The sequence below is a fragment of the Tympanuchus pallidicinctus genome, unplaced genomic scaffold, assembly GCF_026119805.1.
Source record: "Tympanuchus pallidicinctus isolate F22 unplaced genomic scaffold, pur_lepc_1.0 scaffold5, whole genome shotgun sequence".
NCBI classification, from domain to species: Eukaryota; Metazoa; Chordata; class Aves; order Galliformes; family Phasianidae; genus Tympanuchus; species Tympanuchus pallidicinctus.
The window spans coordinates 44,872,580-44,894,151 of NW_026294769.1; the positions used below are offsets into that span (position 1 = coordinate 44,872,580).

The 21,572-nt window shown below is 38.9% G+C and overlaps 1 long non-coding RNA gene across 1 annotated transcript; it reads right to left on the minus strand.

Moving 5' to 3' along the window:
• Nucleotides 1–3,931: 3,931 nt before the first annotated feature.
• On the minus strand, nt 3,932–19,232 carry LOC128091610 (uncharacterized). The gene is made up of 4 exons (XR_008211489.1): nt 19,150–19,232; nt 11,594–11,730; nt 6,163–6,248; nt 3,932–5,992 (listed from the first exon to the last, which is right to left on the minus strand). It is a non-coding gene; the product is annotated as an uncharacterized LOC128091610 (long non-coding RNA).
• Nucleotides 19,233–21,572: the final 2,340 nt, after the last annotated feature.

Genomic DNA, 21,572 nt, shown 5'->3' on the forward strand with positions numbered 1-21,572 from the left:
GATAGGCTTTCCCCTGCACCAGCTGTCCTGCAGTTCTTTCACTGAGGTAACTGCCACCTTCTCCAACAGAATTTATCTTACTGCTTCCGCATCACCCCTCTTCTAAGTTCACCACCTCCTTTGGACACCCAAATGGCTTCCTTCTCTGATCTCTTAATGCTTCTGGAGCTGCCCTGTACATCCTCTTTTCTTACATTCTCTGCTCCTTTTATTGCCTCTCCTTCCTCCGCCTTTTTAAGGCTTTATTTTTTCTTTGCTCCCTTTCTCCCTTTTCAGCTCATCCCTTGGCAACTTTGTTCCTCCTTACAGCTTTGTTTTCACCATCTCTGTGAGGGTGGCTACCAAATCTGAGTTTCTGTTCCTGAAGCATCCTTCTTTTTTGCCTCTGGGATTCTCAGATTTCACCTCTCCAGTCTATCCAGTGTACAGTTGCCAACATTTTCTGGCTAGGACTCATTACAATTTTCTCACTGTTCAAATGAAAGGAAAAAAAAAAAAAAAAAGAGGAAAGCAAACTTTGGTTCTCCTTTCTCAAGAGTACAAGGATGTTTCTATTCTTGGTATCCTACCAGGTAATAAAGATAAACCTCTCTTTATTCTGAAGTGCAGACTAGACTGCATATATTTATATGTAGCTGCTATGGTGATATTTACAACAAATCATTATCATTCACATGGAATAATCTGTCAGATATGCAGGGATTTAAATATTTTACCACTAAAAATTGCCTATGCTTTTCTTAGTTTTATATTGAAAATTCCACATAGCTCTTAAAACAACTCTTTCTCCTCCAATATATATTTTCCAAAGCTGTATTATTGTAAATTGCTATAAATGATCATCATCTGTGTGGGAGAGAAGGATGGCAACAGGAATGCTCATTCCACCCAGACAGTTTTTGTTTGAACTGGCAGAAGACAATCAAGATCCTTCTGCCTTGTGTGTTGCACAGAAGGATAGAAAAGAGAGAGTGAAAACATTTTCCAGTGGTGATTTGGCTTCAATTGAAGAGATTTGCAAGTCTGAAACTGGGAAGGTGATTCCTCTCCAGAGAATAACTGAAAATAATTCCATGAAGTTTCATAGATACTGAAAAGCCGTGGACAGGACATGTAGGTCAGGGTTAGGAAAAAGGATGGACACGTAGGGAGGACAAGCAGATAGAATAGATCAAACAGTTGTCTTTGCTACTGATGATGGGAATTGTCTACTGGCTCCAAAATGAAGCAGCTGCATTTATTTCTACAGTATGCTGGACACCAAACTAGGTAATGGAAGCTGTCCCTCTAATATGAAAGCGTTTGGATTTCTGCACAAAGATCATACTAATTTATAGGTCTGATGACCTTTTTGCTACAGTATCAATTCCTGAATGCATTCAGCCAAATGTGAGTGATGGGATGCCACACACCATGCCCTCTTGTGGTGCAGAGAAAAGGACCAAAGAAGGGAAATACAGTGTAGGAGGAGGCGGACAAAATTAGAGTGCACACACACTTCATTGTCATTAAAATACAGACAGAAGTATATTACTTTTTATGTTGTATTAATTCTTTGGACTAATACCAGAAACAACAATTCTTTTGTCTGAATTGAAAGCTCTTATTTTCAGCTGCCAAAAATCCAAGATTTTCTTTTTAAAACTGTGGTGAACTGAAAACAATAAATGTTCTGTTGCTTCAGATCTACTGATGGAGAGTTGACATGCCAAAGTCATCCTTCTTTTCAGTAAGGATTTTTGCAATGTTTGTCTTTCCATTAGGGAGGTCAGCAAAACTGAAAACGCATTATAGTACGTACTTCACAGAACTGACATATTTAACATCTTCTGAAAAATCTGGAAGAATATGTTGGGCTAAACTCTTGCCATGCATACAAATTCTATAGCTAACCTAACAATGTAGAAATTGTTTTTTTATCATTTCATATAGCCAGAAGACTTCTGCATGTCCTACGTGAAGGAGACCCAAGGGCAGCTAGAATAGAGGATGGACAGAGGACTGTGGTTTTGCAGTATGTACACATTGCCCCTACATTTAGTCAGGGTCTCTAAACACAATGACTTAATGCTGGCGTGCCTGAAGCGTGACCTCAGCTCACTTTGGCTTCAGTTTGTGTTGAAGGTTCTTAGCAGGTGCTGGCAGCTCTATGGATGTGACAACATATATAGCTCTCTTTTCATCCAAGATCCAGGATCAGTTTCATGCTGACCCTGCAAATTACATTTGCACTATGCGGAGTTTGTCCTGTTGTTGTTGTAGCTTGGATGATCTAAGTTTACAACCAAGTCAAGGCTTGTAAGAAGAGGTGATATCTTTTACTGAACAAAACTACAGCCATGAAACACAAAAGCAACCCATGAGCTTCCAGGCACAAAAGTCTGCCTGGGCCATCTCTAACAGCAAACCAGAAGTGCTAAAGATCCAGTGTATATACAGAGATGAACTATCGCTTGCTACTTTGTCATTATACATGCATTTTTAAGAGAAATTTCCCTGTAAAGGACATTCACAAGAAAAATGATACTGATTTTTCATATAAACTCTTTTTTCTTGTTGTTCAGTTTTGCTCTCAAAACTCTGTTGTAAGGGTAATTGGTATGGGATTTGGTGGAAAGAAGTAGAATGTGACAAAGCATATTGTGTAGATGTACCAGGGCTTTCTCCATATTGTTTCCAAGATGCTTTGCTTCAACAGAAGCCTCACCTCTCAACAAATCACCCATTCAGTGTGCAACACTTCTTTGTGAGCCAGGCACTGATCTGGAGCTCTCTCAAACCCAAATAAGAGATGTTGCAAAAACTGTGATGAATTTGCGCTAATTCCAACCAAATTCTGAAGGTCTTCTCTCACACTCCTCAGTTTCAGCTGCACGCTAACTAGTCAAGTGCAGCACTTGGCTTTAACAACAGTTTGAACTATAGGAAGGTTTGGAGCATACAGAAAAAAGTACGATGTGTGCCTGAACACATTGTAAAATAAGTAATGTAAGCTATGAGTATGGAAGAAGAAAACAGAAAATAGATTTCCAATGTCTTCATAAACCATAAAATATGTCCTACAAGTAAAATAAAATCCTTTGTCTATGCCAAGTATTACTCCATGGTAATTTTTCATTACACTGTATCCCTTTGCATGAGCCACTAACTCTCATTTGTAGCAGTCCACTGGTCTAGACAGACAAATCTTTGGAGATCTATTCTTTTTGATGGATTTATCAGATTTCCAGTCCCATTTTCCTCTTCTTTCTAATGTCGTTTCCTACCTCACTGTTGTGCTGGCTGCAGCAAAGTCCTGAGGTAGGTCCCCATAGCTAATTCTGTGGCATTGGATATTGCAGACTGCTTTCTTATCTTCCTTTTCTTTCGACTTAGTTTGAAGCAGCTCCCCACCTCTTATTTATCCTAGGATGGAAACTGGCTGCCTCTACTGTAAATTTGAAGCCTGTTTTGTACAACGTGCTACTGCCTAGGAGCGCAGTAAAACAACCCCACAAACTCCTGTGCTTTAAGGGCTCCAGCTTTGCTTGTACAATGCACTCTCCTTCTGTGCACCCTTTTGTGTGGTAGGCATACCGTGCACCCAGCGAGCTTAATGCTCAGCTCTGTGAAAAACTTTGTTGGTTCAGGATCACCTAAAAGGACTCTAATAAAAATGTTTTCTAACATGGTAGTTTTTGTTTATTTTCAGAGTTCAAGAACACAGTGCTTTGGTAGTTCTTGCAGTCCTGGATGTGTAAGGTATTTAAAAATCAATTCCAGAAACCAAAGCAGTTCTATCCAGCGTACATCAAGGGCTAGAATCCAGCCACACATTCAGTATAAATAATGTAGAGCCATCAGTCACATTTTATAGTAAGCAAAGTAAAATTGAAGAAGTAAAGACAAGCTAATAAAATAATTAATATTAGTGGAAAATAACCGGCGTACAGTAACAAATACGTTTCTGTAGACATAACACTTAACTCTAAAAAAATATATACATACATATATGATGGCTACAAATGAGCTTGTGATTTTCTTCCAAAAGTATTTGAGCAGGAAGTAAAACATTTTCCCGGTGGATGAAATAACATTCATTTTTGCCAATCTAAGCAAGGCAGATTTAAATTTTATGTGTGTCCAACTGCTTGTTCCCCCTCAGCTAATAACCTGCCTGCTGGAAATGTTTCAAATGAAAAGGAGTTCACAGTTCCTAAGCCCGGCTCTGAATATATCTGCCATGCATGTAAACAAGTAAACCATTATGTTTCTTGTTGAGATAAAGAATACCATGATAAGTGGGGACTTTCACAAAACAAAGGGCTTCCTATTGCGAGTGTGGATAATCTTCCAGAAAACCCTGTGTTTTGGCAAATCACACCAGATTAATCTATTAGGCATCTCCTTTCATCATCAAATTTCCGCTGCCTATCACAGTGGCTGCCTTATCAAGCCCCCTGTTTTCAATAGTGGGACCATTCCTAGGATTTCAGGTGCTGGCCTTCCCTGCTCAGAAAACAGGTGTCCCCACTGTTTTCGGGCAGGAAAGGTCCCTGCACAGAAGCCTGGGAAAGGGCAGGGGTATCAGCCGCTGTTCTACCTGAAGGAACAGGTAACAGGAAACTGTTGATTCAATGGGCTGAACTTAATTGGCACGCATTAGTCAGCAGCGAGTTGCTTTTTTGAATTACAAATCCTATAACTTTGTCAGGAGGAATGCTCATAAGAATGGGCACAGATCTGTGTCTAGAGGCGTCCTCTCAGAAGTTACAAACTCTTGAAGCTATTTTGAATGTGTTTGCCAGCATACATGGGCTCGGGGTTGAGGATGGTGTGTCAAGCTTTGCATGGTTACATGTATGGCCCGAGCTGTCAGCAAATTGCCTGCATTCAGGAGGAAATGGATTTCCAATCTAAACTAAAGGCTAATATTCCAAATCAATTAGTACGATGGATCAGATTTTCAAGCACTCATTGCCTCCCCTGGCTGAGCCTTTTTTTCTCTAGTTATTGAAACCGGGCATATGGTTTCTGACCAGACTATTCAACTACAAACCAGGGTCAGCCACTTGGTCACCCAGAAATGCCACAGTATGGAGCGGAGGCAAAACTGTGGACATGGAGGAAGTCATTTTAACATCGACAGAGAAATCTATTTCACAGGAGCCAGTAAGTCTCTGCTTTGTCTCCCAGTGCCCCTCTCCTCCTGCTAAGGCTGCACCCAGTGCTTCTCAGGGCGGGTGCCTCCAGGCCTGTCAGCAGCCTGCAGCACAAAGCCTTTCCTCCCCTCTCCGAGCTCAGCTCCCAAAGCACTACTTGTGCATGCTCCGATGTAAGAAAACAAAGGCAAAGGAGGAGCAACAGCAGTCATCTGCTCTGCTCTCTACTCTGACAGCGGGGACACTCTGAAGCACAGGGACATGGGGATGAGCCTGAACCCGTGCCCACTCATGGGCAGGAAGCATCTGATAAGTGCATTCCTCCACATCCGGTGTTCACAGCGTGGCCTTTGTGTCATCCACGGATGATTAAATGGTCTATGGGGCCATTATGAACCAAAGCAAGGAGTAGCCAGCTCTCCCCAGGTTCCCTCAATCAGCACGATTGAATTTCTCAAAGGCAGGCAGGCAGGCAGCAGTAGCAGTGGCAGCCCCGATGACTTTTCCTGAAAAATGTTCTCCCGTTTAGGATCGAGCTTTCGTTTAACTGCTTGCTGTTTCATTTTATTAAGTGCAAATTGTGGCTTAATAGATTTACAGTTGCCATAAACTCTGGCATGATGAAAGCTGTCGGAGTGGCCAGTTGCACAGCACAGGACCAGTGCGATGTTAGAAGGAGCGAGCGGGACAAGCCAGGCATTAGGAAACACTGCAGAGCTCTCTGGGGGGTCTGTATGTGGCCTGAGAGGCAGATGCCATACTATGGAACTGAGGTACAAGCAGCAACTCAAGGCAGTTTACTTTTGCTCCTCTCTTTTCATAATTAGAGGTGGAAGATTTCAGACTTTTATCTGCAAATGAATAATAGCGCATTATGCCTTTTCAGATAAACTTTGTAAATCAACCACTACACAGTGGTTACCAAAGTCCAAAGACAGAGGTTTTTTATGTTTTCTGAGTGCCCATTACACCATAGCTCCGTTCTGCACTCTTTACACTGTATTTAGCTCCTCATACATACCAGTAAAGAATGTAGACATACTGGAGGAGGTTCAGAGAGGATTAGGGATGATTAAAGGGCAGGAGGGACAGACCTCTGTGAGACAACTGGAAAAAAAAGAAAGAAAGAAAAAAAAAAAGGTTTGGTTTGGTTAAGCAATGATGGGGTGATGGACGTGATACTTACAGATGATTTCCTACAGAAGGAGGTAGGACAAAAAGTACAGGCTGTGCAATTTTTAGCAGTGCATATCCAAATAACCTCCATCTTTGTCAGGTGACCATAGAGAATGGTGGTTACTTTCCTCAAAAGAGACTGAGAGAGAATGGTTAGAGAGAGGAAGAGAAGATACAATTTCATTTTTTATACTTTTTTTTTTCTTCTTTCTTTCTTTTCCTTGTTAATAAACTGTCTTTCAGAATTCAGCCCCTTTTCTCACCAATCATACTTTCTGGCAAATACCTGGAGCACCTCTGGGCAACTTTAGCAGCTATATGATTACTAAAGAGTAGGTTCATTTACTCAAGCTAGATGCACTGGAAAGTACACACAGCAACCTGGATCACCCCTCACCCTGCTGTGTATAGAGAGGTCTTGGTTCTTCAGGTGGGTTTGGCACAAGAATAAAGAAAGACTACTACTGCTCTGTCCCATCCCTAGCAATGAGCTTTCCAGTGTAAGAATACCATGGAGTGAAAAATAAAGATCTGGTGTCCTACAAAGCACAAACATTTTCCCTTTGCATACACACAGAGGAAGTTCAGATCTTTGACCTCATACATCAGAATGCCTCCATTTGCAAAGATGCATCCCAAGTATGATGTGGTAGAAAGGAAAGCTACAAGTCAAGGGGGAAACGCATCTTTTGCTGCCACCACATTTGAAAAACATTTGTATTTGTAGCCAAATATTCTGAGAAGCACTGAAAAGTATGCACAAAGTTTGCTAAGCAGTAACTGTACCAGAGGAAAACACATCAGAAGACCTAATAATTATCTGAGTTGTTTCTCAGTGTTATGATTTTGCCTGAAATAACAAATTATTTTAAACCACTTTTTCAGACAAATAACTGCAGTGATTGTACCAGGTGAGTGAAATTTCTCACAATGTGCATTCAGACTATCAATACTAATGTACAGGCAAGCAAGGACTATCAACAGACAGCAATGAGACTTCTATGATGCTAGCAGAGGCAGCCTGCTCCCCTCCTCTCCTGCCAACAGCTCTGTCCAGACCAGGGCACAGAGCACAGTGCTAGGACAGAACTATAATGCATTAGGGTATGATCAGATGTGCATAGATCTTTCTAGAAGGTTGTTAGGGTTTTATTGGTGACAAAGTAAAGGTAGTTAGTTTACAGACCACATGCAGGTCCAAGCAGTTAAACTATACTTTAAAGGAACAAAATTATGTTTCTAAGGCAATTTGACAGTACCGCAAAGTTAACTATAGTCTGTGAAACGCAACCTATTCCATCCAAAGAAAGCCAAACTGTGTGCCTTTGGACCAGACAACACAGCTTAATAGATACTTCTTAATAAATCAACAATAATTTTTTCCACAGTGACTTCACATGTAAACGCAATTTTTTTATTTCCGCAAACCAGACTTTCCCATATGAATAAGAAGAGAACAATTTTAAGGTTCTCAGTCCACTCAGCTAACTGTAGGATAAAACATGATGTATGTTTGTTGCAAAAGACAGTTTTGGAAAGGCTCAAATACCTCAGAAAATTGCCTGAATCTTTTACACATCATTAGCAAATTTTATGTTTACAAACGGCCAGAGTGCCCAATGATGACCGTGCTAATAGACAGCTGCCAGCGCGCTGCGGTGAGTGAGGCCATTTGTAATTCTCACCAACAGTTCCACCATTTTTGGTTGTATGAAAAGTGATAACACACTGATCTAGCAGTCATTAAGAACTTTTTCTTACTCCTTTAGGATTAATTTGCACTGACCCAGAATTCTGTATTTGCTTAACACAAGCAGTGAGCCACTTTGATGTTATCTGCTTCTATAAACAATAACGTACAGTTCTCTCCTGGGCTAAAACAGCTCTTATTCTACTGAGAATTAGCTATATTAATCATTCTGAAGTCCAAGAGTGCATGATCATAAATTGTGTGCAGGGACCTCACTTAGCAACTCCCAAGACTCTCATTTATCAACATTTTTTTCCCTTCCTGGATACTTAGTATGTAGGGAGTAATTTATTTCTGAGCCGGTGCTTTGTGATGTCTTTAATGTTGAAGTAAAGTTGGAAAACGTTCTGCAAAAAATATAATTTTTCTTACTTCCTTAGTGTAGAAGCAAAAATTGCGGACCACCGCTACAGACTGATTCCCTCAAGTGGCCAGAACAGAGAACACAGGCCGAGCTTCCAGCTGCTGAGCTCCAAATTACATGAAGTAGATGGTGGTGACTAAAAATGAGGAGAACTGCACAGTAAACATGCCTTCTCTTAGTTCTTTCGTTAGTTTTAAAAGCTGTGGGGCATCTCTAAGCTGATACCTGCTAACTTTTCTCACCTTTCTCAAACTAAGTTGTTAAAACACAGTTAAGGTAGAATTGAAGTGAGATGAAATGTTTATAGAACACTGGTCTCGTTTTCTAAAAAGATCTGGCTTGATAAAGGATATTTTTCTCCTTAGTATTCTTTGGTCAGAAATGTAAGGAGGAAAAATGCTGTTTCTTATCATCTCAGCACTGATCCCATACCATCTATTTCCTGTTTTGAATGCAGCCAGGGGGACACTTCTATCAAATCTTTCTTTGCTTACAGAAAGGACACAAAGTCAAAGCATACAGAAATTAAGAATAGAGGCAGTGAAAACTGGCTGAATGGATGGAATGAATGGATGAAAACCTTCAGTCATAAATGGCTATCTTTGATCCAAGTGGCTGAGCTTCTTCAGCATTTGAAACTTTCCATTGCATAAACCAGAAGTGGAAACAGAGGCCCCGATTCTACTTTTCTTGAGACAAGCATATATGAAGTATCTCCATTATACTCATACTGGGGAAAGTCCAGATTTAAGTCATTTTTGATGAGAGTAGAATTTTGGCCCAACTTGGGCAGAATCAAACATGTGAGCACACAGACTTCTAACTTTTTTTTCCCCTAGTTTCATCCTGAGCTTTACTTTGATTTCAAAGCTCTCACTGTGTTATTGCAAACATGTGGTTTTTAAAATACTGCACTGCTCCAAAGTTATCTGCATGTGAATTTATTTTACATTAAGTACTCAAAAATGTCTGAACACAAAATGCCGACAGAAACAACAAAAATATAAACAAATCACTACCTTCAGCAGAAATACTTTAATTCAGAAAGTAATAATGGTAGTTGACGTTTAAAACATTTATGCCAGAGGGTAAACTGAAGGAGTTAGTAACTTTTTTCCCCCTGTATGCAGCTTTACTACTGCAGCCAAAATATTCTCACAGGTTGTGAAAGAGAGAAAGGAAGGGAGAAAGGAAGGGAGAAAAACATTGTAAAAATGCTTATTTCTCGTTGAGAAATTCTGGCTTTTGTGATTTAGCATCATTCTCAGCCATAACACTTGTGTTAGTGGAGGCCAAGCACTACTGTTATATTCACAGATTCTCCCTCTCTTCTCATAAATAAGTTATCAAGAGCTGTGATCTTTCCTCACCTAGGGCCATGCAGTCCCTGTGATTTCCATAAAGGCTTGAGGGCAGCAGCTGTGGAAGCTCCTCATACTTCAGAGCCTGACCTAATTCTTCCTAGCTTTCTAAATGAAAAAGAGCTGGCTTATAGATTCAGGTGAAAAATTCTGCCAGCAGTGATATGCAGGCACCCTGGCTCATTCTGACCTAGTAAGACTACCACTGACTATCTGGGGAAGAATCATAGAATCCTTAGAGTTGGAAGGAACCTTTAAAGGTCACCTAGTCCAACTCCTCTGCAGTGAACAGGGACATGCACAGCTAGACCAGGTTGCCCAGAACCTGGTCCAGCCTGGCCTTGAAAGTCTTCAGGGAGAGGCATCCATCACCTCTCTGGGCAACCTGCTCCAGTGCCTCACCACCCTCACTGTAAAAGACTTTTTCCTTATATCTAACCTAAATATCCCCTCTTTAAGCTTAAAACTATTTCCCCTTGTTCTGTCACCACAGACCTTACTAAGAAGTCTGTCCCCTTCTTTCCTGTAGCTCCCCTTTAGATACTGAAAGAATTCACCTCTTGGACTACAGACACATGTTAAACATGCAGAGCAGCTAATGACTACACAGCATGGTGTCGACATGTCAGTCAGATCTACCTCAATGATATGAAATTTTGGGCATCCTGATTTGCAGGACTAAGTGATGTGTCCTTTTGCTAGAACTGTTACTCCACCCCCTTGTCCTTTTACTCCCTTGCACCTCATTCTGCTGAGCACTGCAGGAATGCTTACAGTGCAGTTAATCTCCATCACGTCAGCTCATCTTTATTTATATTGCTGTGGACAGATGCTTGATGCAATCCTCCAGTTATTTTTGCATCACTCATGCACTGAGAACTGTACTCATGCCTGAAACAAGGGTAAATAGGGGCTTTCGAGTGCCTTCTCTTCAATGCACAGTCAGCATGCTTATTCTCTACTTCTTTGTATACTGCTGCAGCAGCGAGATTTGATCTGGGTTTATGCTTTGAGCATTATGTACTGGATCCTGTATCTGTAGCCCGAGAGAATAAAACTATCTGCTTAATTTAAGATCTGTTTTAAGAAGTTACAGCACTTCCACTGTCCTTGTCATTCGTGCGTGCAGTAACATCTCTGCAGAATTGCTCAATTTGAGTACAAAGTCTTGCTATTGCTATCAACTTTCCTGTGACTTAATTCCTTATTTCAACTTTGCACCTTCCATTAGCTGCCACAAGTATTTATAGGGAATCCATCTTTTGTTCTGAAATCATGTTCCTAAAATTTGCAGTGATGAATTATATACTCTTGTATGAAAGCCTAAGGCTCACATTAAAGCATCATCTAACCGTAAAACTATCAACATAAAATTATATTCACTGGTGACTTTGCAAATAACAAGCAATACGTTTCAGTATTCATTTTTGCCCTTTAATTTTATGGCTGTATCTGACATCTTGCATGCATTAATAATTTCATGCTATGATGAGAAGGACTATGTAGGCTCATAGATGCCCTTACCTCTAGTCCCTAGATATCTCCATCAAGGCCATCATGCTGACAGGCAAGACAAAAAGCAGAATACCACACTGAGATCATGCCATACCTATAAAAGTCTTGTTCATACACACTATACCACCAGCAAAACCATTTTATACCTCCATTCAAGAGAACAGAAGGCTATCTCACCTGGTGAAGACCATCTTTTGAAGAAACTCTATTACTTAAAGAAACATTAGCTATCGACTTAGACTCTAAAAGACAGGCAGTGAAATCATATTTTCCTGTAATATCGTACCTACATTCTCTGCAGCGATTTAAGAATGTATCATACAGCATCTGGCCTTTGGAGGCAAAGGAAAGCCTTCCAGTTGTCCTTCCCTCATTCCTGCTGAAGGCACTGACATCTCCTGGAGCAGGGATTTCCTTCGAAAGCTGAAGGACCAAAAAGGAAAGCAGCTGCATTCAATTACCAAAAGCATGTATCTGCTAGTCAGAAAGAAAGGGTGGCTGCTCCTACTCAGACAGAACAGCTCCCTGTTCTTTAGGAGTAAACTCTGGCAGATCAAAAATAAGTAGTAGTTGATTTTGGTAAGAATGCTGGTTTGAATAAGCAAAGCAGAAACTGGAAGGGCCTCTGCAGAACTTCTGTTTTGTAATGGTCCCTCTAAAATAAACAAGCAGAATTCCTTAAAAAAATCAGTTTCTCTTTATAAATTGCTGCTGTTGGAGGGGTGGGGGAAGGGAAGGACTCTTTGATCAAGGTTTGTCTTGAACCTATAAAAATGAATAGATGAAATTTGATGGTCTGTGTGGATAATTTGCTCCCCAAACATCCCCTCCTAATGGTTCCCTTCTGGTCCTTTGGTCCCTGGAAGTTTGGTTTCTTTCAAAGTGGAATATCAAAGTGGTAAATGGGGACTTAAGAGATCACTTGATGGGAGAATATAGCCAGATTTTAGAGACAGTGTCAAAAGCTTCATTTACCGGCCGGTTATATGTTGAACAGTAGGAAATAAGGAACCTGCTCCCTATTAGCAAGTACTCCACATCCCAAACTGATAACTCAGATGAAATCATTTGGTCAGATACTTTATTTTACAAACCTTGGCTCTGCTTATGACAATGTGCATCAGGTTTTTCAAGTGGATGGAAAGAGGTTGATCTTGAGAAGGCTTCAAGAGCGGTCCACAAATACGGTGCTTATGACATAAAATTAATGAGCATCTCTGCTTCACATTGTTTTTTGAAAAACATGCAATCTACTTGAAAAATGGAATTGCATAAGACCACCAAAACACAGTGAATTTAATAGATCTCTGGAAGGAAATTGGAAACTACATAGAGATTACATGCTGTTTAGTTGGCAAATGGCAGATGTTCTCATAATTCAGGTGATCTTGGTTATTAGTGTTAATATTTGATTTGTGTACAGTCTCCAGTTTATTCACTGTGGGATTTAAAAAAGTAAAAAGAAATCCAAAATGCAGAGTTCAAAGATTTTATAAGAAGAGGGAGGAGATTATGAGATGACTTACCGTTTCCTTACTCTTAATGAGTTATGGGAGGATACACGGTTGTTCTAGCTTCTGAAATGCAAAGGGCAAACATGAATACAGGTTCTGTATTGCCCTAAAGCAAAATCTGATAATTTTATCCTCAGAACATTCTTTCTGAAGCACCTTCTAGTGAGTAGTTCAATAAGCACCTCCTTTCCAGAAACTGTGAAGGTTTTCTAAATGCTCAATGGGAAAAAGAGGTACTAAAATTTCTGCTGAGTCTCTTGCTGTGTAGTAGTCAAGTAGGCTTTGAGTATTTTGCATTGCTATTTGCAGATAATAAACCCTCACAATACAGTGTCAGGCACTCTGGAAAAAAACATAATTGTGTTTGCAGAGGTTCTGTAAGCCTTTCTAGTGGACTGAATGGGACCAGAGGCAAAGTTTGGTGGCGCTGGCAGAGGAGTAAAGCTGGGGAAAAACCATCTAGCAGCAGCAACATCTGGAGCTGAACAACCACATGGGCAGATGGCTTTTTTACCACACACAGGAGGAATAGAGTTAAGCCCCAAGGGTTAATGCTGCTCATACTCAAAGTCCAAGACAAAATAAAGAAGTGGCATATGAACAAAATCTTATACTGGGAGCTTATATTGGAGAAAACTTCTCACTTGCTAGTCTTGCTATAGGGGAGGAGAAAATGGCCTGCACCACTTTGGTGGAAAGGGAAGAAACAGATGAGACAGAAAGTGAAGATCATAGCCCTTTGGCCAAGAAAAGTCCATTAATGAGATGCTTGTGATAGAAGATAAATCATCATCTTGTTACATTTGTGTCTTCTGCTTTCACTCAGCTTTCCTCAAATGCCAGATTTGGTTTTCCTGGAACTGTCATGTGTAGTTCAATATCTTTTATCACATGAAGAAACTGCAGCCATACTGTTCAGTCATTTAGGACTGTAGGACTGTGTCTACCTCTTGAAAATGTATACAAATAACTATTTTAAGTTTTTCAGTGTAAGTAATCAATTATAATTAGTTCAATGCAACCTTTGTTTCTTTTTAAATCAGCTGCTTGGAGCATGCTCTCTACTTCACATCTGTTTCAAGATGCACAGATTCTGTTTTCTTGTTATTCCATCTGCAGTTTCACAGCTGCATGTGCCTTACACGCTGCTGTTTTGTTCAGTGACAGCATTTTGATTAAGTTATTTCCTCCTATTGTCTCCATTTTGATATATGTACACATCTTCTCACATTCACCTAGGGACTGAAATTATATCTACCTCAGTGTAATCTACAACCATTAAGGACAGGCAACCGTGCTTTTCAATCAAATTAGTTACTCATTAAATAAAGTTCCAAACATTTTAATTTTTAAATTAATTCACATTCCTGGAAGATGACAACTGTATCTCATTTTACATATAACAGTGACCTAAAAACAAAACTAAAAAGGCTTTCAAATTTTCCAAATAATCCAGAATTAGCCTCAAGGACTGAGCAAAGATACCAAAATAATGAAGTGCTGAAGTTTTTCTCCACGTACAGATGTTTCAACCATTTCAACAGACATGGCAATATCTCAGCCACTATCTGTCATATCACAGCACTTAATGGAAGTATGCAGTAAGCTCCCAGAACTGAAAAAAACAGTATTAGTTATCAGATCTGATCTGTGGGAGACATATGCTCTCTTTAATAAAACAAAGAAAAATGAAGAGATTTTGTTATCAAACCTCAGGACACTGTTGCTGTTCAAAGTGCTGATTTAACTTTAGGCTTCTCTTTGATATTCTTACTTGAAGAGGGTACATGATGGCCATAAATTCAACCTGGCAATGCTTTTCAAGGTCACCTGTGGATATTGTTTTGCATGGTGTTAAATAGATTGTAATGGTGTCATTATTTCTCCAGAAGGACAAGTAAAAGTCCCATTGGTCTTCTTGCTGTCTCATAAATAATTAACAGGCTGTTTTAACTGGATCTAACCTTTGTACAGAGTGATTGAACTTCACTGCATAGCAAAGGTAAAAGAGATGCAAAAAAATATCATCCATCATTGGTGTTACTAAAACACTCAGGTAATCAAGGAATAAAACCAAAAGATTAAACACTTAATCAGTTTTAGCAACAAGAATAACTGTCTTTCTACACATGTTAATGATTTTAGCATCCTTCACCATTGACATTTTTTTCTTTGAAAATTTTTTTTACATCTTTCCACATGACCATCAGCTAATTTCAAACACATGCAATTTAATTAACTGTGGAATATTAATAGGTAAAAGTCCAGCATTTTTATTTTCTCATCTTCCATAAATTAAAGTCTCCATTAAGAGGGCTAAAATTCTCTTCAATATCAATAAAAAACTCAAAACTTCCAAGAAATGACTGAAAACAATTCCTGGATTTGGATATTATAATTATTTCCTGTTTAGATCAGCAACCCGCTCCAAAATTCCATATTGAACATCTTCAATAGATCTTTATTAGGGTCTAAAATGTGTACTGGAGACAGTATCTAAAACATTGCTGAAATCTACTATTTCTCACCTGGAAACTTCCCAGTTTCCTTGTTAAAAACAGCTTGTGTTAGCAAGAAAGAGCCAGCTCTGAGCTAATTAAGATGTTTTCTTATGACCAAGTGCAGGGGACAGGAGGGGAATAAAATGCATTCTTGTTGTGGAATATAGGAAAGATGATCTAGAAAAGAAATACTAAATTCTAGTTGTGTAGTTGTAAAAAGGAAAAAAAAATAGAAGAAAATTAGGCTAACAGAATCAAGGAGAGAGTGAGAATATAAATCAAAACACTTCTGTTTCACAGAATAGGCAGTTAGAATTAGTTGATTTAATGAACTTTAAATCTTCAAACATAAATATCTGAACTCTGTCTGGAAACAAATAACCAAACTCTCTGCTGGATTTCGAATACTGCCATACTCTGGCTATGGTGATAAGATTGAGAAATGACTGTATCCAAAGTAACTGTTTCCTTTCTTGTCTGTTTTTAAACTGTAACTTAAGAAGACGAACTGCACGTTTCCACTACAACCATTCCTCGTCTCCTTTGTTCTACGTTTTAGGACACGAAAATATCTTGAGTGCAAGTCATGGCAAGTTCATAAAGAAAAAAAAATGGTTAAATAATTTTGCTTTTCAAGTTTATTTCTGTGTAATTGTATTCTCTCTTTGGGCCCTATAGTCTCAGACTGATGAATACATGATAGCTACCGGAAGGGGAAAGCTCTGAGCGCCCATCACAGGAGGAGATGCTGTGCCCTCTTCCTCAATGCTTTTGGCAGCTCCAGGAAGCACAGATTGGAGAGAATATTTTAAAGCAGAAGTAGCAGGAGACTCCAACAGCACCTTTGAGACACTTGATGGGAATATCATTTCCTTCTTCAGTAGCTGCTGGTGGCAGCATGTGTCCAAGGAAAACAAGGGGACTTTAGCATCAAATAGCTCTTCACATGGAGGCCAAAGGACATTCAGAACTCCTTTGCTCCTCAGCTTCAATGGGTGTTAGAATATTTGCTTCTCTGCCCTTTCTGCCATGAAAACAACCCTTTCCCTTCCAAAAGAAGGCATTAATATAAAATTCAGATTGAAAATATTTTTAATAAAAAATCTCAAAAGGGGAAACTTCCCATGGATCTTTCTGGAAATTCTTGCGATAGCTGAGGAGAACCCCTACTGTCTTGAAGCCATCCTTAAACTATATTCTTTTTTCATCTTCATCTACCAAATTTTTCGAATAGTCTATGGGAAAACAAGAGAATATAGAAGGCTATGTTCTCTTGCAATAAGCAGTTTCAATGCACAGCAGTCATGCTGTAGAAAAAAGAATGCAAATGAAAGCCAAGAATACATCTTCCAGCTGCATGCACACACACACACACACACTCTTAGTAGTGGGGATGTCAACACATGTGAGCCTTTACACTGTCCTCCTGTTTAGCAGCCTTTGGACCAGACAGGTCCAACCCATGGCCTGGCCCCACTTTCTTTGAGGCTGTTCCCTGCCCTGCACCATCACAGCAGCAGCTCCCCCTGACAAGAAGACCAGCCCAGCTCCAGGCACACATCACTCAGTCACAATTGGATATTAGTGTGCAATCAGCACTGTCTGAGATAAAGCAAGGACATAGGGAAGGCTCAATAGAGTGCCAAATCGAGTTACAGCAAATAATGGTATGCAGTTTAACATGCTGGTTAAACCTAGTCCCATGAACAGTAAAACATACACAGCTGTTCTTCCCCTTTTGATAAAATTGAGAAAAGGTTTCAAGATTTCTGGAAAAATTACCAATTATTGATATATTTGTGACTCCATTTTTTATCAAGATAAATTAATTACCTGCAAGTTTTCAAATGGAGCGTATAGAGTTGTAATCAGATATTCAACTCAAAGGAAAACTTGATCACGTCATCTTACCAAACTTGTGTAAGCCCTCTCTTAACACAGAAAAATAACCCTTTCATCACGGTCAGATCTTATTCTTGTTATAGGTCTTTAGCAAGATATGCATGCATGAACAACTGCTTTCAAGAATGAAGTACAGGAGAAGTAAGATTTCATCCGAAATATCTGATGAATGCCTTGAGAACTAAGAATTGCAACCACTTCCATTGATGCATTAGTTTAGCAAAAACAAGGCCCAGGATATCACTACTTCTAGATTTTGTTGTGTTTTTAAGTTTATAATATTCAAAATTAAAGTAAGTTTGCTACTTGCGTATGTTAACTAGATTATAAATTTTGTAAGTACTACTCTGAAAGTAATGCCTGCTATTTTATTATATTGGCCTACCATGTCAGAGGTGGACGTTGGTGGTATGGCAGTAGAGGTTAAAACTTCCCCAGCAGCGCCCCATTATATTTCATAGCCATAACAGATGGCAGCAGAGGGGCAGCTTGACAAGCCAGTATCTGTTGTAGATGTGTGGATGAAGCAATGATATCTTAATGAACTCCTCCATGCAGGAAAAAGACACCCAGTGACATTCCCTGACTTTCACTCAACATTTATGGAGAGCAAACAGCAGACGTGAGCGCTGTGAGGCAGTGGGCAGTGCCTTTCAGCAGTGACAACTGCAGTCACTTTCACTGCTGCAGATTCTTCACAAGCACAGCTTACAGTCTCTTGTTCATTGATGGCAAAAATGCATAGCAAATGGTGGGGAGTGGGATGAAAAATACTGGCATGTAGCTGATAATTGTCTCTATCATATGGGGTTACTGTGTTCTCTGTATTTGTTGTTTCCATGGAAAGAAGAGGTGTTACCTGTCAAGCAACCTTTATGCAGCCTGAGACAATGCTCTTCACTCCATACAGCCCAGGTGAGCAAGAAGGTTGCATACCCATGCCTTACCTAGTAGTAATATAGTATTCTACAGTACATGGGAAGAGACTCAACGCCTCAGGAGATAAGTGATGTGTTTGAGTTTCATAAAAGCGTAGAGGTTTAGTGGCTTTCTAAAACTCAAGCCCACCAAACAAGCCTACCCACACTGTATTTATTAACAAAACTCTTCAAAGTCAGTGTTTTCCAAACCTATTCTTTTTATTGTGTTTGGTTAGTAAATAATAATTATAATACTCCTGAATCATTCTGTTATTATGCTTCTACTACAATACCTCCTGGACAAGTTCTTTTTACCTTCAGAAATAATTTTTAGTATTATAACGAAAGTAATCTAAGAACTTATGGACCTTAAATTTCTTGTCTAGTTAGCAGCATACAGAAAACATCCTGATTGCATTTAAAACTTAGTTGCTTCACCATGTCCTCAGTTAAAAGATACTGCGTGCTTGCCACCAAAAAGTTGACCATAGATAAGGATAGAGCAGATTTAAAACAAAGGCAACCCCCAAATCACCACTTCACCCATGAGACATTCCCTAATCACAAGAAATAAATTTAGGTAGGCACATATCTGCATCTACTTACAAGTCACACATACCAGCATATCCAAACCATAGTTCAGTCTTGGTTGAAGCCATTTAGAACCTCAAGAATAAGAAAATTCTGCCTTATTTAGATAGGCAATATCAACTAACAAACAGAACAAGATGCCTGGTTAGCAAAGCTGATTGACAAAGCTCAGAGAATTATGATGAGCAGCACAGTATCTCAGAGACTCAAAACAATCTTTAGTGCTCCATAAAGATCAGTGATAGGACTGAGCCTGCTAAATTCTTACAATGACCTAAATAAACAAACAAAAATAGAGCCTCAACAAGTTTGCTAATAGTATGAATTCAAGAAGACGCCAATAACTCACCCCTTTAACCACCACCCCACCATGCCTCTAAAGGAGCATAAATATACACAGGTTAGACTATTTACAAGCCCTTTATTTATGGCATAGGTGACCGACTGTCTTCAGCTGTTGAAGCAGGTGTCTTCTATCATTGATTGAGACAGCTCTGTTGTTCTTAATTAGCCTTATTTTAGAGGCTTTTTTTTTTTTATAAGGGCTCTTGCTTTTATATTTACTTATTTGTTATATAATATGTTACATACACAGATACATGAGTCATTTTTGTAAGGTGTTAGAAGTTGGGATTTGGACCTTGCTTTTGGTGGCACTTCAGTTTTTTTTTTGTTCTGTTAAGATTTTTGTTGCTTTTCTTTTTCTGTACAAACACTGATGAGTAGGCTTTTGGCTTTGTTAAATTCATTGTTATCTAGTACCTTAAAGTACTTAAGGTACTTTATAGTACCTTAATGAAAGATATCTGTACTCCATCTTGCTTCTGTTCTGTTTTTGTTAAGTGTTCTGTGTTCCCAACAATTCTACTCAGATTTTGTGGCTTCATTTTTTTTAAACAGATGTTAGAATTTCTTTTTCTTTCTTTCATTCCTAGCTGGAGGAGTCATTCAACATTTGTTGAGTTTGGTAATCATTGCATCTTCTCCAGGATTACTTCATTTTGCCCATTTCAAACACAAAGGTGTTTGAAAAACACTGTTTTATTCCAGTCATCTTCACCTTATTTGTCATCAAGCAAAACAGAAGTTCAATTTTAATTTAATGCATTTGTAAAACATCTGTGAAATGTTATCCACACCTGAATGACTCCTAAAACCAAGTGAATCACCATTTCTTTCAACCAATGCTTAAGACTTATCCTAATATATAAAAAATCTTTGTACTTGTTCTGTATTGGCCTTCACTGAAGAGTCTGAAGAAGCCCTGACACCTCTGAGTAAGCAAAGGATTTTTATCACATTTCTCAGATTCTATATTCTAGAACTTCATCATAAACTTTTATTGGGGCCTTTTCTGCTGAATGGAATAATGTAAACTCTTAAGATCATTTTGATCTTCCTTTGTATAGTCAGTCATTTTGTCACAAAATACTATACAGATATATGGCCTCAGCACTGAATAAAGCAAAAAGAAAACAGTTTTTATAAGCAGAATAAATGCTGTATGTGAGTATAGAAACGTAGAACTGAGTATGAATATTTACTTACAAGTGGCATAGATGCACATGACAAAGACTTTCATTCCCTGTGTAATCTCAAACAATCCTGAAGGGTGTAGTAATAACACTAAACAATGTTTAGGTTACCTCAATGCTAAAATGTTCAGTAACATCAAAAAATACATATTTGTTACTTATGTACACAGTTCTGAAGTCTACAATTGTCTTTACTCTTATTAGTTATTCTAGAATTAAAAATTAAGATACAGAAGTTTTTTATTTCTTAAGAAGATTAAAAAGAGAACTTGTAAAAAAACACAAAACAAAGCAAAACATCATGTGCTATATCAGTGTAAAAAATAAGAAACTTCCGTATTGTTAAAATAGTGAAATTTCCAAAACTTATTCAAGTCAGGAGATTAACACTTCATTTTATATTAGACAAAAAATTAGCTTTACTTCATTTTCTCACTGAAAACCAGAGTGGTAAATCATAGAGTTTACAGAGCTGGGAAAAGGACAGAACAGTGTTGTGTGTGTTAAAGAATGAGAAGGGGATTTTTTTGTAATGATGTGTTTATATTGTTTCCTTCATTATATACACTACTACTTGAATAAAATGAAGATTTCCACGGCCTACTTTATTTAAAATAGAGATTTGAAAATCACAATGCAATACATAAACTGTCCATTAGTGTATTCGTTTAGTTTTTCAGTGTTCAAATTGTGCAGCAGAAGACATTTTGATGTGCTATAGGCCGATTGTTCAAATGCAGAAAATGCTGTTGGCTACTGTAGAATTTATTTTTACACAGAATGAGTTTTTGCTCTATCCAGTGGTGTTACTGCGCTCTTTGTATCTGACATAGTTTCTGTGGAAATAAGCAGGAGGCATTACTTTCCATGCTGCCCAAGATGATTCCTCTTCACTCCATGCAGCCCAGGCAAGCCAAAAGGTTGGACACGCATTCCTTGGTTACTGCATGGACAGATTCAAAGCTTCATTAAAACCGAGGTCTTTTACTGACTTCAGGAGGTCAAACCTCATATGTAAGCAACTTGAGGAAAGAGAAATAAAAACCTATTAGTACTTGCTGGTATTTTTTAATGCCCTGAAAAGTTTTGTAACTTCTATTAATTCTGTGTTAAAGCAGGCGTGCAGAAACCTAAAGGTGACAACCTGACTTTCATCAGCAGCCCAGTGGCAAACATCAGCACTTACTGATCACGCCTTGGTGTTAACTCATGCGCTTTCAACGCAACCTGAAGGCATAACTATAGGCTGTTTGCAATATCCCAAATTTCCCCCGTGGTCTCTAATGTTTACTTAAACTCTAG